The sequence below is a fragment of the Epinephelus fuscoguttatus genome, linkage group LG2 (assembly GCF_011397635.1).
Source record: "Epinephelus fuscoguttatus linkage group LG2, E.fuscoguttatus.final_Chr_v1".
Lineage (NCBI taxonomy): Eukaryota > Metazoa > Chordata > Actinopteri > Perciformes > Serranidae > Epinephelus > Epinephelus fuscoguttatus.
In genome coordinates, this window is record NC_064753.1 from 34832434 (window position 1) to 34853033 (window position 20600).

Genomic DNA, 20600 nt, shown 5'->3' on the forward strand with positions numbered 1-20600 from the left:
CCATTTGAACCGATCTAATTACAGTCACTCCATACGCAAATTGCTCATAGTGAACGCACCTGAAAAAAGCAATCATGTTTTCCCTACAAGATCCGCTCATGAAAGCATGACTCGCTCTTTATCTAACCAAAGCCATGATTTTTTTTTCCCCAGATGCTCAGACGCCAGTGTAGGTGTAAATATATTTTATGAATGCATGAAAAGGACAATGGGATATGAATACAACAGCCACATACAGTATATGCACACAAACAACTGCATGCTCTCACACAAGAGGTTTTCCTGTTGATGTTGGCAATGGTGATGGTGAAATTGGGAATGGTGGAGCTGTGGAAGTGAATATGGTGTCCACGTGCTTGAATGCGCTTTGTGAGGTGTTTATCTCACATTAAAGTCAGTCTTAAAGAGCAATGTAACAGGGCGCTCACTAGTCCACCTTCAGGAGCAGACGCCCTATGTGCAGTGGCTTTGTCCTTGCCGTTGCGGCCGCAGGTTTGGTTCCAGCCTGTGGCCCTTTGCTGCGTGTCGTTTCCCTATCCTATCTGTCCTGTCTAATAAGCAATGTAACACTCACATCTTAAGCATAAACACGCTCCCTTCAAAAATCAAAAAACAACAAAACCATGCCATGTAGTTCAGGAACATGGTGTCCCAGGAGGGAGGGGGTCAAAAGCAGTGGTTCCCAACTGGTCCAGTCACGGGGTCCAGATTACTCCTTAGTCATAAGTTCATGGTCCACACAGTTTGATGCACTCAGCCTGTCTTTGAGCTGCTATCTCTGTTAAGTAGCTGTCCATTAGTCACTCACTCTACAGCAAGAAACAGCACTTCAAAATAGACCTCTATGTCAGAAATTCACTGCACTTGATTATTAAGTGTGTTTGTTTTTTCACAAACAACCATTTGTGAGTCACTTGCAGTCCATTCAGAACAGAGCCGCAACCCCCTTTTGGACCACAACCATATAGTTGGGAACCACTGGTCTAAAGTACAGCATTATTGGATTTTCTCTGGAATAAGTTAAATAACATTAGAATAAACATCAAACATTTAGTGTAAAGTTACTCCTTAAAGAGTGTTGTTGAAGCCTCAAGACGCTGCTTGGTTTTAAATATGTTTTACAGTTGTTGAAGCATTTTATGTTGTGTACTGGAGATAGGGGGAAAAATTGATACAGCATGGTATCATGATACTTTGTGTGGTTAGGGTTAGGGTTTAGGGTTAGGGTTACTTTACTTTGTGTGTCAATACAACACATTCTCACTCCGACCTCGTCACATATTGACGTTTGGTCATGGACTTTCCACGTCCACATACGGGGTGTGAACATCGCTCTCTCGAGTGAAAGTCAGTGTTAATGGGACCCATCCACCACCCCTCCTTCGCCACCTTAACTTTCATACTTGTCCCTCTGCGTTTCCCCGATTCCGCCAGTTGCCGTTAAAATATAATGGCAACCTGTTCTGTATCATGTCGATGTTAAAGGACGCCTTTTTTCATTGATTTTCAGATGCCGCAAGTCACTGCCCTAGTGCCAGATTTCAACAATTTCGCAGTGAGACCGGGCTCGACAAAACTGTATGAATACATGGGCATCAAGTATCAATTTTTTATAATATAGCAGTGTTTCTCACAGGATTTTGGGAAACTATGAATTTTGAACATTGTAAATTGAAATTGAAATGAATTTGTATACAAAATGTACATAAAGGTAAAATCATCAAGTTTTGAAAAAGTATTGCAAATTCATTTTGTCTTTAATGTTATTATCTTATATTATCTTTGTAATATGATTATCTGATATAATGTTATTACTATCCTAAAACATTCTCCAGGTCCTCTGTAACTCTGCAGGACTTATTTCCACCCTGCCCAGCAGCAGTGCCGTGGCGAACGGTCTCTAACTGCAGGGAGAACGGAGCAGGCTTCCCTGGAGGTCCGCCGCTTTTCCCGGTCCCTGTTCTCCACACTTTGGGCTCTAGTTTCGCAGACCGGGCGTGGCAGGGGCGCAGCGCACCTGCGCTTCGCCAACTGGGTGTGGCCAGGCGGATTCTGCAAGTTTGGCACACCGTGCGCGCTGGCGCAGCTACTCGTCTGTCCCACCTCCGTCCCTCCAACCTGCGCAAGTCAGAAAGAGGGAGGAGAGGAAGCGTAGAGTGGGTTTTACACACATGACACCAATCAGATGAGCCCCTCTCCTCGCCCTTAAATGTGCCGCACGAATTGAGAGTTTACTCAGTTCGCCATGGCGGAAGAGAGCAGCAACGTCAGACGGCCAAACTTCTCCCAGGAGGAAACTGATGTTTTGATCCGGGAGGTCCAAGCTCGCAGTGTCCAAATATACGGAACTGCGAGCAGACCTCCACGGGCTGATGATGCAAAGGTAGCCTGGGAGGAGGTCACCACAATTGTAAATCAATGTTGCGTTTCTCTTGTGCGCGCGCGCTCTCTCTTTCTCTCTCACAGTCTCACTCTGTTTCTTTTCTTTTGATTTTTCTAAGATGACAGATGCTGTATATATACTCCCTATCTGATGCTGTGGCTGTTTGTGGTTGGCTGAGAGGGATGTGAACTTACTAATTTGCAGCTGTTTAATCAAATCAGGTTGGGTTTCCATTACGCGTGCCAAACGGTGCCAATCCCCTTTGATCTGACATCAGATGTGACGGGACAGTTGATATAGAGATACATTTATGTGCTGATTGCAGATAGTTGCATTGAATAGTGTTTTTTGGGTATTTATTGCATCGTTAATGTGCCTGATATTCTGGAAACCTGCCTGTGAGGTTTTAGTGACGTGTGCGCACTGTCCGCCGGTCAGCCAAACTTCGGCTTACACCGGCTGCGCTCCGCCTGCGCTGACAGTAGACCTGGTTTCAGCTGGCGAGCTTTTAGCACACCTTCGGTGAAGCCTTTTGGCACGAAACTGTCACTGCTCCAAGCTGGATCTGTCGATACCTCCCCCTGCTGCGCCACCACACCCATCTCAGCGCACCTCAGTCTGCCAAACTACCAAACTGAGCGCGCCTCGGGTTGCACTGCTCGAAACTAGCTCTGTGCAGGGTTCGCCACCCTGCGCCACCCTGCGCTGCGCCGGGAAACTAGAGCCCTTTGACTTATTTCCACCCAGCCGACAGTGGGACTTATATTCATTGTGCCGACAGTGGCTTGGAAAACTGCCCATAACCGTGTCACATGGGGAAGAGGGAAGGCGGCTGGAGTTCCTCCAACATTTGTGGTTAGATTATCATAATTTTTTTATTGACAAAAATATAGGCTGCTTCGGCTGATTATTTTTTATGCGCACATGTGCCCCTAAATATTTTTTACAGTTCGTACACACGTATTTTTATTTGAGTGAAACGCTCGCACTGTCGAGCGCTGGATCTGACAGCCTGAGCACATCAGCACAAAATGCTACGGCGTTCGAGATATTATTTATATCATGAGAAGTCAATACTTTCAGCAGCCTAAATCTTTTATTTAGAAACTATGGCGGGTCAAATTAAACTATGGCGGGCCGCCATAGTTTCGTTAATTAATGGGAAACACTGCATAGCCTAAATTATTAATATTGCAAATACAGCTAAGTAGCCTACTAGAACAACGAAATCAACTGCTTTATCTGAAATATGTTATCCTGATAGTCAGCATATTGCATAACATTTAAAATTGCAACAATATTGTATTGTGACTCACGTATGGCGATGATAGCATACTGTGGGGTCTCTGGTGATTCCCACCCCTACTGTGTACACAAATGTGAGTGACTGTGAGCCCACATGTTACAGTTGGCTTGAATCTTACACTATGAATGCATTTCTGTTACTAGAAACTATTCTGAAAATTATTCCTAAGTATGTCCCTGTCCCTGGCATGATCACAGTGCACAATAATCTACCACAAATATTTGAGTTAATGTAAATTGCAAGCGTTCCAAATCACACTCAACGTTTGACAAAATGGCTATTTGGTGTAAAATGGGAAAAGACTGTGATTCCACAAATTCAATCTAATTCATCAGAGGAGGAGGAGCGGCCCCAGGTTTTATCCCCTCAGGACATCACAAATGATCACAATCTTGGCCCTCTTTCCCTCTCTCTCTTCCTCTAGCATTGGAACAGAGATGGACACACATCTGTAGTCAATGTGGGCCACATTGTAAGAAAAAAATAGGTTTATACTTTTAATCAAGCTTGCAAATACAAGATTTGCATCACTGATATTATTTCAAAAGACTGCAGAGAAAAATGTGTTTATATACAGCTACAACAAGTGTATAGTAACTTGAAAATATAATCACATATTTATATGTACGCAACTTGGATTAAAATTACATCTGAATTGACTGTATAAAAATTTTACTTGATATTGTTTTGGCATTCTGGGAATAGCAAATTCACTTTTTGTTTGCCTCAATGCACACCATGATGAAAATGCTTCCTACTCCACCTGCTCATTAATCAGGAAGGCAGTGCAGATGGCGTTCTTTGACAGAGAAGAAAACATGGAGAGCTATCAACTTTTTGCTGCTAATTAATCCTTCGATTCTTTGAATGGAATTGCAAACCACATAAATTAGCCTAAAAGTAGAGGAGAAACGAGTCACATAACTTTATGTAATGCCGCGTGTATGTCGTTTTGCTTGAATCTTAAATGTGTCATATCCTCATCCTCTCTCCCAGAAATGGTAATTCTTTGATTTACCTTCCACAATGATTTTCCAGGAGATATTTACTGTTTCCAGTTTATATGGAGTTTCAGCTTTTTCTGCTGCAGTGCAACAAACTGAAAGAGAATTTAAGCTGCTGAGCAGATGAAGTATAGAAAGCCCAAACATACCATTATATTAAAATAACAATCTCTTTATTGAACAAAAAATATAATCCCCATGACAAACAAGCAGCGTAGTAAAGCGGGGGCTGTCAACCTACATGCTGTTTGAGACCTCTTGCACTATTAACAGGTTGCTCAACAGCAGATGCCTGGGGTGGAAAACAATACAAACTAGCTGAGCAGAAATGAGCAATCAAAACTACTGCGATCAAAGCAGTGATTCACCGGCTGGTAATTGCTGGCCATCCGCATACCGCCAACACACACTGAAATACCACCTTCAGACTGGGCTCATGGTGCTGCATGAGCACAGGCACAGCCACTCTGTTCAAACTGGGTCCACTCTAATCACCACCATCAAACTTAGCAAGTGCTCAGCATGCCACAGCTCTGCTCACATGGTCTGGGGCTCTGTTTAGTGTGGCCATTTAACAGGTCCAGCCAGACCAAAACCCAACATCAGTTTCGCCTAACTATAATGGGATTCATTTTGTTTTCTGCTTCACTGGTAAAGCTCTATCACTTCATTTCACACTTAAATTGCATTACTAAGATAGCAAAATAAATGAAAGCAAGTAAAAGTGTCGACAGCAACTCTAAACCACACAGAAAAAAAAATCCATAGACAAGAAACAAATTGTTTTTTTTACAACTTACAACTAAACCTCCTGAGGGGAAAAACAGAGAGTGGGAGGTGCAGCGGGTTATGGGGGAACTACAAACCAATGGTCCCAAGAAGAGGAAGCTGAGGCGCAGACAGTACTAATAGGAGAAACCAACGTCTGCTATAAAAGCAGAAGTTAGCTGACATTAGCTAACGTTAGCGTTTGTTCCAGAAAACATCTTATGGTAAATCAGAATCTTACACTTAAAAAAAAATCAGACAAAATAAAACACAATGCAAAAAACTAAGAACAAGACAAGAAAAAACAGCCTGAAACCAACAACAGCAGAACAACCCTTAATTCCCACTAGGGAGCACACCACCTGCAATCCCAACAACCAGGTCATCATTAGCCATCCCATCATCATTAAACATAACCAGGGCATCATCAGCAATCCCAACATGATGAAAAACAGACAGGTCATCTGTACAAGAAATAAAATAACATAAAATGTAAATACTATTGATATGCAGAAATAACAGTATGCATAAAACGTGATCAAATCCATTGCTTAAATAATGTTACAGTTTATAAATGCACCTTTAATTGACATTTTAGGACCATTTCAATTTTGTTTTCATATAAATCAGAAGCAAAAATACTTTAATGATCTAGAGGGGAAACTGTAATTCATTACAGTTGCTCCGATGTAAAGCATAGAATATTATAAGTATGAAGTAGAAAGTATGAAATAGAAGTATGTAAATATAGAGCAATAAAATAAAATAAAATGAAACAGAATAAAATAAAATAAAAATAAAAAATAGAACGTGCATTATGCCACAGTGTTAAATAGGGATGTCCTGATCCAGCTTTTTCACTTCCGATCCGATACCGATATTACAGCCTTGAGTTTTGGCCAATATCGATACCGATCCGATCCAAGCACATATTATACATATTCACTTATTTTGTTGTCAGTCATGTTAAAAAAGGTTTGATCTCTACTCTAACAAGAACAACTACTTAATCGGGTTAGTTAGAATGATCCCCAACAGTTGTTATGAGAAACTGACCTGTTTATTAACAGGGTTAAATAAACAAACTTTAAACTTGAACTTTAACATTCAATAAAAATATAGCTGGTTTGTTTTGGCTGCTTTGGCCCCTCAATAAATAGAAGATAAATCAACACAAGAAATCTTTAAAATGTCTAACACTGAAATTAAAATAGCAGCAAGACTCCACACACTTGTGCTTTGGCCCCCTAATAAATAAAAAAATAGATTAACACCACAAGACATTGTTGACATTTAACAAACAATGCAGCCTTTCCTTTTCAGTTATTTTAGTAGTGTCAGTGCCAGCCTGGTGCACAGGCACACAATATTGTACAACTGTTTAAACAAGCAATAGTCCATCCATGGCTCCAATTTCACTAATTGTGCCCAAAACAATGCCATCAGCGCTCTTTACTTATACAGTTAGAGTGTAAACCAAATACAAATATCACTCTCAAAAAACCAGAGCAGAAAACAAATAGTCAGTTAACTAAGTTGACCGCTACTCTTCCTACCCTTCGTGTGTGTGTCTGCCGTCTGCATGCTGGCCTGGTGGATTGATAGTAAGAGCTGGAGCGGATCGTTGGAATGGACTGCTTGAATTGCGGAGCGCTGGGCTGGCCGGAAAACCTGGTTCTTGGTTCTTGGATCGGTATTTTTCCATGCAGTCCAATCTGATGCACGTTTTTCGCTAATATCGGCGGCCGATACCGATCCGAATATCGGATCAGGACATCCCTAGTGTTAAACACTAATACTTAAAGAATTAAAATACTGAGAATAAAAACTATATCAATATGGCAGAGAAAAACTAGCAGAACATCCATGGCAGACCACAGTTTGTCAATTAAGTCACGTGAGTTAACCCACATGAGGGGAAATTGTGATTCCTTACAGTCGCTCTGATGTAAATAAGAGAATTATAAGAGGTAAGAATAAGTATGACACAGAAAGTAGGGCCGTGCGGTATACCGGTTCGTACTGAAAACCAGTATTTATTTTCGTTATGATATGAATGTTGCATATACCGCAATACCGGTGAATAGCCCAAACAATGTCCAGAATGTGCACGGCGGGAGAGTGTTTCAGCGGGGACCCATTTCACCGCTGCACACCACAGGCATGCTAGAGCCGGCGAGAGTGAGAGCATAGAGGAAAGTGTAGAGGCAAGAATGGCTGCCGGAGAGAGTTCTGTCGCGTGTTTACAATTCTCCTCTGCTCTCTGTATCACGCATGGCGGAGTTTCGCCCTAATGCGCACACACACACACACAGACACGTGCGAACACACACAGACACGTGCATGCGCACGCACACACATGCACACACACGCACACACACACACACACACACACACACACACACAGGTGAGCACACTAGAGCACAGCTCGGGCCGTGTTTTCCTGACCGAAGCTGACCCAGGTCCGAGAAAATAATACCCGAGCACGGCACTAATGGAGCGGAGCCTGTGTTGCGTTCAGGCGCTGTCACGTAAATAACAAATTCCGGCACTTGAATATGCCTTAGCACAACACAGCAGCATGTCAAGTGGGCCGAACCCAAGCAAAATATTGTCAAATACCGTGAAACTGATATGATTTTTTTTTTAAAACCGTGATATGTAAATTTTGCCATATTGCCCAGCCCCAATAGAAAGTATGAAAGTATGTTGTTCCCAAGGTCAAGACTGAGCTTCCATACTCAAGTCAAATCCCATGCACCATTTTCTTTGTGGGATACATAATGTCAGGGGAGCCCCTGAGTGAGAGATGACAATCCTCTGGCAGGAGATTTCCTTTTGTCATATCTGATAAATTACAAAATTCCTAAAGATCTAATTAAGAGGCTACAGCAGGCTTACACGACAACGAAGGGGGTTACAGTAGTCTTCATCTCGTCTTTCCCTTACTTTTTTGCTGTAAATTGGCTCCATAAAAATGTCAACACAGGTCCACAAGAACATAAGTACTTCACAGAAGTACACACATAACTCCACTCTGTAGAGCTATTAAAATGCCAGCCCCTAAATAGATTTACCCTCATGAATCCCTCCAAATTCCCCAAAGTCCTACCAGTTAATCCCTCGTCTGCAATATTTGTTTGAATATTTGAGTGACTGTTTCACATTTACATCTTTTATAACAGACATCAGCGGATTAGCAGGGTGCAAGGATTGAAGGGTGGTCAGGGCAAAGTAAAGAGCAGCACACACAACTAAAACTAACTTCATTCTTATTTCATTACAATCCAGGAGGGCAAAGCAGCAAGAGTTTGCTTAATTTGAGAGAAAGAACTGATACATATGAAATATTTTCTTTTTTTTAACAACCACAATTGCAAAAATTGTGTAATGGTAGCGGGTATTTCTTTCCTGCTTTGTCTTTGTTTACCACTAAAATCCATGACTCTCTGTTCTGGCTATGAATACTAAAGCCTGGTTCCCCAGTGGCAGTTGTGATGATTGAATAAGAATTTAAATCTTTGATTGAAAACATTTCTCATTCAGTAGCCACGAGGACTTCCACTGCCAGCATGTGAAATTAATGACTTTGGCAAATCTGAATCTGTCATTTGATCTGGCTTTTCCCAGCAGATGACGGTGCCCCATGCCTGTGCTTTCAAATACACCACTGCAGGCATGGCCTGTTAGAAAGGTCCGGGCACACAATCTGGTGCATGAGCCTGGATGTTAATTCCAAAGCACAGCTGAGCAAATACCGTTACCTTTTCGGTCAGAAGAAAAGAAAATGTAATTGGCACAACAGATCATAAATAAAGTGAATATCAAATAAATATGGAGAGCAAATTACCTGTGTATACGTAAATTGACTTCTTCGATGCTGCAAGTAATGGGACAGCAAACAGTAAGAAAAAAGTTGTGTCTATGCACAGTATTGTGGCCCAAACAAGTGATTTCTGATTTCGAAACTTATCCACAGATCCATATCAAGTCATGTTTGGCATATACTGGTCTTAACAGCACAAAGAGCACTATAGGAACGATATCTGTATAATGACTATGATTAAAGGGGATAGTTCCAGTCGTTGATTATGATTGGCTGAACCATGTTCAAAGCCACTGTAAGCCAGTGCATTATCAGGAATGACGTGACAATCATCCCACCACCAAGCGTTAACAGAGACAAACTTTCAGAAAATCAGGAAAGCATCCAAACATAACAAAGTCAAGCTCAATGTGCAGCTGCCGATGGGATGCAAAGCTAGAGAGGGTTACCGGGATCTGAAGCCTGCATCAATCATCATCCACCAGGATGAGAACGGTCAGAAATACACAATACTGTCATTGAATCAATGTCCAAATAATGAAAAAAACTGCTGCTTCGCATTGTGCCCCTTAGCTGTTCAAAAATCACTGTAAACCATGGCCTCTCCTGGCTTATTGCTCATGGACTGTATCAGTGTTTACCCAGCTATAGCACTATTTACTACCACCTCATACACTGTATGGGAGACTACTTTTCCAAGTGTGCTTTAATTGTGCGTTCCAATACCCATACTGCCATACTATATAGTGTGCCAGAAAGAGATTTAGTATGTCCCAATACATAGTATGTGAAATGCAGTATGCCAAAAATACCAGAATGTTTGACTACAGCCGCTTTGATTTTGCAGTATGTAAGCCAGCATGCTTTCCTGGCTATTCTGACCCACAATCCTCTGCAGAGTGGACGATAAGTAACATAGTCTCTGGCAAACTCAGTAAGCAGCATTTGTTTTATCTCCACGGTAACACATACAAAAGCAAGAGGGTCAAAGTTCAGTGTGTAATGTTATGAGAAAGTAGTATGTCCTGACTGTGTGCATACTGCATCCAAAGGTATGTACAGTACTTTTTAAGGGCAGCTACAGTACATAATAAAAGTAAAAAGAAAAAGTATGCAATTTGGAAGGCACCCCAAGTGTGGAAGCAGCTCACTGCCACCCCTTGTGACCAACAGGAGAAAAATACAGCCTATACAACTGTAATTTCACCAGCCTTTTACCTTAGGATGTGTCTACAATAACAGCAAATAGAACATACAGCTCTAGCAGGGTACACGGACGCCTTGTTAGCTCATCATATTTTGGGCTGAAAGTTCACATGACTTCACTCAGCAATAACTACAGCCCAAAACTCACCATGTGTATCAAAATATGAAATGACAATACCAAACAGTTAGAGGTACATTGTGACATTTGGTAATGCAGCCCATGCTACCACACAGGGCCCTACTTTGTGCGTATTTTGGAGCTCATTTGCATCCTTATGAAGAGTGTTAAATCAGTACTCACTGTTCTTTGGAAAACCAGGGAGCTGTTTTGCCAACCAGTGTGCAGCAAGCTGGCTCCTCTCACATGCAGTGCAGTTGGGAGAGTTTCCCTAGAGAGCTTTCAGAGAGGGATTTCTTGGTTAAGGTTTGGAGAAAAAAATCATAGTTGGGTTTAAATTAATATATTTCTGACAGACAGGGCTTTCTGTTAGAGAGCCTCACATCTCCTCTACGTTACAGCAGCAGTGCGCATGTCAGCATCATTTGGCACCACCCAGAAATTCAGAAACACCACTAAAGCCTCTTTTCTTTATCACTTTAAATATTTACATTAATTTAGTGTACAGAAAGTATATATATAAATAAATATACTTACTCAGAAACCTCGAAAATGTTGCCCACACACACTCCGTCTTCTCTTGTCCCAGCTAGGGATGCTAACAGCCAACGGTAGCTAGCAACGGTCGACGGCTTAGCAACAGCTTTAGTGCCAATTACGTCATATTATTCTATATAACGGCAGAAAAAAGCTGCAAACACGGCGCTGTTTCCGGTTTACAAGACTACAAAACGACGCAAAACTCGTCGTTTTTAACTTAATGTACAAACTGTAACTGAAAGACTTTATCGAACTTAAACTATTACTTTCCTTTGCTCCATTACTCTTAATTAGTATGTCCAAAGACGGTATCTTTGGTACGTCTCTCGTTAGCGATGTAGAAAGTGCTCAACACTGATTGGCTACAGGGCTAGCACCTGGTTTACTATGATGGATTCAAGGAATGCTCTGAAAAAAGGATAATTCAGTTGCACCACAAAAACATTAATTTTCACCACAAATTACGCACAAGAACGAGTACTTTAACTACATTTTGCAATAGCTTTCTCATATTTCAACTACAGTCATACCCGCACAGTGATACAAGTAGTTAAACTACCCTTCTAAACTTTTTTATATATATATATATATATATATATATATATACATATAGTTACTTACTAAAACTACGATTCATGGCCATACAAGGAAATTTATGATTTCTGTATGTTACTTTTACCATTGCTTCTCTACTGTAATTGAACACCTTTAAACCAACCCCGCCCCTTTTTAGGTTTAATGCCGGAAGCTGGATTGTCAGCTTACCAGTGGAAAATATTTGGCAATAGTTTTTAATGTTTTAATCAGAATGAGTAAAATTGAATATATTAGCTGTCAATTAGTCATAAGTATTGATTATTGTTGATATTAATTGCTAAATAATCCACCTGGACTCTAGTTTCTGGAAGGCAGGTGTCTGACTCATGGATATTGTAGGCCTATACCAGGGGTAGGCAACATGTGGGTCCTCTTGAGTGTCCCTTTGACGTTGACCAAATAAAAATGGAAATGGAAATTAATTATTGTTATTTTTAACATTTTAATTTATTTTCATCTATTAATGCTGTAGGCCTAAAGTGATTCTGACTTTCTCCAACTGTAAAAATATGTAGCCTGTACATAGAATTTGTCTTTATTTATTTTTTAAAATTTCAACATTTTGGCAACTAAAATATGCATCAGTTGTCTTCAGCTGGGTGCCTTTTCCTCCACATTTTGCCAAATCTCAATAGCGGTGGCTACGATAGTCTTGAGCTAGCTATGGATTTCAAATCCAAAAATGGAAACGTTTTGTGAGAAAACACAATTTAAATGTGCATGAAGAAATTTGTTTCCATTGCAGTGCCATCTGGTGGTGGCATCACATATTAATGAATGCTCATTAAGACCTATATTTGTAATGTTAACAGGCTAATCTAGATTTAATAGGCTGTGTTACCTTTATTACAAGGCTTAATAAGATCGATTTTTAAAATAATTTTTGGTCAAAAAATTATTTTTGGCCTATACAAAACCAAAGCTAAAACTTTGTGCACTTACCATGAAAAGTGGACTTTTTTATTTTCTATTTTTTTTACAAAGAAGCTTTAGCTACTTTTTCTTAGTAGCTTTACTTAATCAACATATATTTCTCCCCGGGAAGCTTTGCTGTAGTTCAACTTCTTCCATTGTAAAATGACTGGTAGCTTGCAAGGCTATGCTGTTCAAAGTCGCCTTCCTAACCCTGCAGAGCACATTATTGAGCTTTAAAAAAATATATACACTAGGAAGTGAAATGAATGTTGGGTGAAAGGCTAATGTAAAACCGAATGAGAGAAAGGTGTTACAAAAAGAAAGGGCTTCAAGGTTTCATGCTAACTGGTTGGTTCAGAAAATGCACACCTGGTTAACTTCCCCACCTCTGATAAAGAGCAGAGCACAGCTGCTTCCCAGACTTTTCTATGGGAAGCATCTGGGACTGTCTCCCCTGTAGTAGATGAGACAGTCCCAAACGGGCTAACACAGTAAAATCCCTCACCCCAGTTATACTCAGATACAACTGACCTGTATTGCTCAGTGCAAGATTTTTCATCTGTCTGGCACCTTGTGTGCTACAGCAAAAAGAGCTATTCTCAGGTGTGTATATGTGGCTGTGATTGGCAGTATTGTCAGTTTGTATTTCCCTACATCCTCCTATCAGTTTGCTTTATTCTAGATGGCAGTACCAAGGATATAAATTATTTGAACTGTGGTGTGCTTTATTGTCACATTAGAACACCACAAAGTGTGATATACTGTACAGGTCACACTCATAGTTGAAATGTTCTTTATTTTACACAGGCTGTGCTTCGTATCCTAGGGCTGTGGTATGCTTGTAATTGTGAAGTGTTGGAAAGAGTATTACTTCTGTCACTTGTAAATTTCCAGAGGGAAATCTCCAAAGGAAGGTGGTAAGCATTAAATTTGACATAAAATTTGCTCCAGTTTGAACAGGAGATAAAATATTGGTCTTACAGTGGATAAATGTCAGTTTGCATGTAGTGGAACTCAGTATGAGAGGAAAGTGCCATGTTGAAATACTGCGAACAAAAAGTGGTCAACAGTTATCATTCATATGCTAATTTGACCTGAAGATTAAATATTTTAAAAGGTTCAGCTGGATCAAACAACAGTCAGGAGTAACTGATGGACGCACCAGTCTGATTAACAGATCTCATTTCCAGTTGTAATGTGTTTATCTTGCTACGTGCTACCAACTTATTAAACAAATGGTAATGATGCATAATCAAAATACAATTAATAACCTGTTGTTGGGCTAGGTAAACAATAATGAATACACAATCAACGTCAACAGCTACAGAATTGAAACAGATGCACACACAAGCAAACACACACACTTACACAACACAATTAATTTACTGTACGTTACTGCTTGCTCAAGGCACTTAAATTTATTTGGTAATTCTATGAACCATGACCACCTGATCAATAACAAAGCACCTTTGACTGTTCATCTTGCCCAAAAGTTCACTTTCAAGTTCACTTTTATTTATATAGCAGGTTTAAAAGACCTGTCACGGTCAGCCAAAGTGCTTTACAGTGGGCCAATTTGCTAGGGGCAGGGCATCTGGATTTCCAGGTTAGTGACTTTCAGCATCAGACATAGAGAAAAAAAGCCGTCCTTTATCGTTGACGTGACACACATATAGTTGCGGTTACAGTTTAATTGTGCTTGTCAGCGTCGGGGAAACACGGCCAGACAAGAACGAAAGTCAAGGCTGCGAAAGTTCCAGTAGGGTGGCTGGGAGATGTGGTGGATGGGTTCAAAAACACTGACTTTCACTTTAACCCCCAAAAAACATTGACTTTCACCCGGGAGACTGGTGTTTGTGTCCTGTAAGATTATAAAGCCAAACCCTGTTGTTTTTTCCTAAACCTAACCACATGTTTTGTTGCCTAAACCCAACCACATGCATTAGCTGTTGGAGGAAAGAAATCATCAATTTGCGGTGTTGTACTGACGTAATGCGTTTATTTTGAAAGAGACTGAATGTAAATGGTAAATTTTCTGTGAAATTCCTGTGTATTTTGAAACAGGACAATGCATGTAACAGGCAGAACTTGACACGGTGTCCCACAACATCAACAACTAACACACCCAGGGTACCTTTCACATTGTATCTGGACGTGAAAGAAGGTCCATGACCAGACGTCAATATATGACGAGGTCGGAGTGAGAATGTGTACACTTGATTTCTTCTGGACTAATATTTTAGGACAGCAATACTCGTATCGTATCGTATCGTATCGTATCATAATCATTGTTTGTTGTATTGATTATAGATATCTGCAGATTACTACCAGTCACTGTACATTAGTGCTCTTCTGAGCCTTCAGTGTTTGTCCAATTCCATGAAACATATTAATGCCCACCACATGAGGCTGATCCCCAGACAGTGTTTGGAAGGTTACTTTTGAAATGTAATAAGTTACCGATTACAAGTTACCGTGCTCAAAATGTAAAGAGTAATGTAACTATATTAATTACGTCATCAAAGTTTTGTTACTTAATACATTTAATTTTTTTTTTTTTTTTTTTAATTACTTTTATAACAAATGTTTTTAACAGGGCAATAAAGCTGAAAAAAATGTCCAGAAACTGTCCATGTCAAATGAGGACATTCCTGCACCCTGAAAAGATGCAATGATGTTTTTTTGGATTTCACCTCTTTGTAATCACTAATATTCTGATAAGCAACTGCACATTTATTACATCTTTTTCAGTAACCATACCTGATTACAATTACCGTTTTCTGTAACGTAATTACGCGCAACTAGTTACTCCTCAACTCTGATGCCTTGAAATTTAATGTGTTACCCTGTCAAAAATGTAATAAGTAATGTAACTATTTTAATAACTTCATCAAATCAATGCTATTTGTTACATCTGATTACTTTTCTAACAAGTGCTTTAGTGTTCAGAATAAGGCTATGCCGAATGGAGACGTTCCTGTATGGCAGAAAGATGCAAAGCAACACAATGAATGTTATATTCTACAAATTAGCTTTTTTACCAGAAAGCATATCAGATAAAACCCCTTTGTAATCATGAACACTTTGATTAGTGCCTGTAATTAAGCTTACAATTCAATACAGTTTATTTTGTTATTCAAATTGATTAACTCCATTCCATGTAACACTACCCCGAAAAAAGTAAAATGGTACACCACAAACCATACTGCAAAGGCCTGAGTGCTGAAATAGTAAGTGCAATGCTACAGTAAGACAGAGGCTAGATGTCTTTTTGGTCTGCCTTTCCAAATGTGACCATCTTCACTCATACTGAGATTCTGTCTCCACACGGTAGGCTACAAGAGAAATTTCAAGCAGCACAATAATGGAGTCATCCATTCAAGAAAAATCTGTTTATGTGGGTGTTTGTGTGTGCGCGGGCGAACAACAACATACACGCTGACAATTGCTGCGGCTTTCTGTGCCACGGCCACATACTGTATGCTTTCAAACAAATTGACTTCCATTACAGTTGAGCAACAGTGGTGAGTTTGGTGCTGTGAACATAAAGCGCTATAATAAAAGGGATGGGGAGTGGTCTCAGGGCTGATGTGCTCAGAAAATGTGCAAAACAATTCTGTTATCTAATAGGTACCATTAGAAATATTACGTCTTCCAAACCAACTGCTGCTCACTCATTTTCTTTATAATAACCCAATCTTGTAAATCAGCAGGTGTGTACAGTTAAAACATACATTGAAGGTGCATATAGTATTCTGACTTTAACAACAAAGCAATTATGAAGTTGCATACAACTGCACACCAGAGTCAAGTGTATGTTTTTTGTCTTTCTGCGCACCCTGTGAGAGATCATGAACTTTTATTAACAGGCCCCCACTCACAGACACAATCTCAGAGTCATCATCTTACCCTGGAAAACGAAACTGGAGAAAAAACAGAGGAATTACATAGCTGTGCATGGCCTCCCTCTGATCAATGCTATGCCTGTGTCCTGCTGAGAGCTTGTATTGGCCAGGTGCTGCAGCAACAGATACAGAGGAGCTGAGAAGAAAGAAAGGGAGGGAGACAAAAGAAAGAACAAAGAGCCAGGGGACACTGGAAAAAGGTATGAATTTGAAACATGAGAAGGAGGGAGCATGAGGAGGATTAGGGGCAAAGAAAGAATTACAGAGAGAATTGTCAATAATGGAGCCAGCATATGCTGATTACTTCATTCTGTGGCTGCTGTGTCCTGTCCTGTATGTTTTGTGCACCCTGGCTCCATCGAACGGGGATCAGCCACCTACTTACTCTCTTGCAAAAGAACAGTGATTTACAGTGACCAGCTAAAACAATTATATGGCAGTCTCTGCCAATTTCTGCATGTCTTCATCCAAGACTTTGAAAATATGAGCATTAGATGTAAAACAAAGCTAATAATTAAAACTGGCTTTAAGGATAGCAACAATTTTTTCCCACACATGACAGCTCCTCTCAATGTGTTAACTACCACCAGCCCAGCAAAGCAAAGATGTGTAAGTGAGCCAGCTATCTCTTGCCTTAGGCTTCGAGTTTGTCAGAGGATTTATAATTATAAAAACTACTATTATATATATGTGTAAACATAATGGTTTGATAAGGAAAATTATGGTAGGATGAAATTAAAACTTGTTAAATGGCCCATGCATAATTATCTTCAGTGCAGTATTGAATGAGAAAAAGTTTTGTTAAGTCGACCTGCTTCTCTTTGCAACATTACTCACTCCTCTTACAGAGCAGACTCCTTTTAAATTTCACCATTTCAGAACACAACGCTATATATTAGTGAATAGGAAAATATAAAATACAATCCACCTATGAGAAAAATACATGACAATAAAAACAAGTATATGAACTATTTGCCTCCAAGAATACTGCGATCATCTGCTGCTGGTTTATTGAAGGTTCCCAGCAACAGCTGGAAGAAGATCAGGGATGCAGCCGTAGCCTTTATAGATAAAGCTTACTATTATTACTATTATTTCTATCATTATGAACTTATCCTGCATAACTATATTAAAAATGGAAATGCACAGTAGTAATTTCAGTGAGCAGTTCATACAAAAACACTTGGGCTTGGTAATCAATTCATTTTAAAAGTTACACAGAGCAACTTTGTTGAAAGTTTTTAAATCTCATCAACAGGTCACTTCACTAAATACACTGTGAAGTGACACCACTTTTGTAACTGTTACATGTAGCATGCTGGCAACATCAAATAAGCCCAGTCTGTCTTTGCACATGTGCTACAAAATTATATCCTTGTTATGCCATTTGTTTGTGTGATATCCTTAAAAGCTCTCAGTCTATAATTAGATTGAGGTCACACATGGAGACTTGCAGTTTTATTGAGGCAATTACTCACATATGCTCAAAGTGAAAGCACCTGTGTTCTGATTGGCTACCTTACCCAGTGCTGCTTTAGTAGCAATTACCCCGACACTCTACAGTTGGGTAGTTGTGTTGAATGTGTGTTGCACATAACAAAGAGCTAGACTTGTAACAAGCGTGCATTTCTGAACTTTTACCCACACATAAGTGAACCAGTATACTAAGATGTTACTGGGGGTCGAGCTGCTCCTCAGTTCTCTCATAAGCTTCTACAGGCTGCTCAGGTTGAATCATACTGTGTATGAGCTGATGAATTTTCTGTTACTTTCACTGCTGTGATTCATGTTTAATCTGCCATAGTTGCATAGCAACCTCAACCATGTGCATCTGTGTTTTTATGGAATCTTTGGAGATTTTTTTAAGTAATTAGGTGGCCTTGTCTGTAAAAGAAAATCCCCTCCCCCGACACCTGGACTTATGTCGGAAAAGCAAGACTAAGCTAAAATGCTTTTTGACAGTCATCCACTAACTTTAAATGATTAACACAATACAAACATTCATAATCTTCTGTTTATTTGAACAACAACAAAAAAAATCAAGATTACAGTTTTCTATTATAGCATAAGTTTAGCATTGTTTTTCAGATTCTCAACAATAATTCCTCAGTGTTTACTGTGTATAACTGAATATCAGTTTGACTGGTTTTACATCAACACATCTGTTCAGATGCTAAATCTACACTTCAGTGTTATGTGAGTTACAGTATATATGTTGCACTGCCTGAAGGGAGGACATAGGTTACAAAACTATTGGCTGCCCTTCCTCAGGAGAGAAAGAAACACAAAAAACAGGTAGAGATATCCATGAAGACAGCAGTGACCCCACCCAGGAGTAGTTCTCAATATTCCAATGTTCTCAGTGTTGCACAGGCAGGTGTTGGTTGAAGCTGATCTTAAATAGACTTCTGAACTTGGTTTGTGAGAGTACCTCATAATAAAAGATCTCTAATCAAAAGCAAACTTTTTTTATGCAGGTCTACAGTGTGGAATCAGAATTCTGGTTTGAAATGGAGGCTGAACTGGCTTGCTTTGTGCTCAGCAACTTGGCGTCTGCATGAATGCTGATTGCTATGGTGCATTCAGACTAAGGGGGCGATCACACAGAAATGAGACCCTAGAAATGCAATGCCAGTAAAACCATTGTTTTCCTATGATACGCCGCGTCTGACCAGCATTCATTGTCTTTTTGGATGCGTGTTTTTGTAGACGCTTCTTTTTAGACGCGCGTAGACACTGAAAAGTTAAAATATTTTCAACTTTATGGGCGTCAGATGCCAGTAGCACCATTCGGTTGTCTGTCGAGCGACAGACAACACAATGCAATCCGAAGACGAGAAATTTATCATGACAATATTTGATTTTGAAGAATTATACAACACACGCACACCTCAGTACTCGAACAAACACAGAGACACGCATGGAGCTGTGTGAGCCGCGCAACGAATTTGTCTGGTGAGTACAATGTAATTGACGACGACAATAATATGCTAGCTAGCATATTATTGTCGTAGCAGCTAGTTAACTTTCAGACGGTGGGATATGTGAGAGGGCTGGTGACCTTATTTCGTAGTTCACAGTTTTTGTGCTGCATTTTTATGTATGAAAAGTGCTATATAAACAAAGTTGGAGGAAGGAAACACTAGATTCAAGGGGAGACATAGGGAGAGGCCAGGAGGTGTGTGTGTGTGTGTGTGTGTGTGTGTGTGTTACGCACGCACCCCCGCTCCACAGGCAGTCCTTGCTGTTTTTTTTTCTAGCGCACATTGAATAAGCGCTTCCAGCGTTTCAAGCGCCTTTGAAGCGTCCACATTTCTAGTGTCTCATTTCTGTGTGATCGCCCCCTTAAGGTGGATTTATACTTCTGCGTCATGTCTATGCAGAGCCTATGCCGTTGTTAGAATTTATACTTGTGCGTCAGTGTGTCTGTGTCACTCTGCACTTACACCATTAAAACACACCCACAACACACATTAAACATGGCTTAATAGTAACAATTTCAAACACAAGTACACAAAGCACACAAATCGGCCGCACTGTAACTCACAGCATTCACAAAAAAAGCACTTGTCTTTTGTTGGACACATTTTTCCCACAAATACAACATGCTAATGTTTTTAGCACAAGCCTATGGCATTTTACATTGCATAAATTAGCTTAGCGGCTAGTGGACTTTTCGTCTATTGATATAAAGGCAGAGATAACACCAACATTTAACAAATGTACTTTACAAAGTTTGGTTCCATTACAACTCACAAAGTTCAGTGACAAAACAACAATATGACACTGAACACATTTCCAAACAAATATAACAAGCTGATGTTATTAGCACAAGCCAATGGCATTTAACATTGTATGAATTAGCCTAGCAATTACCAGATGGGATAAATCACACACAAAACTTAAAATGCTATTTTGTGTTGAGGCTTTATTGTCTTCTCAATTTATTTTGTCTTATCTGTGAAATAAAAGTAGATAAAAGCTTTGTTTCCACTGAGGGACACAGAAGTATAAGTCCTTCACACTGCCTCC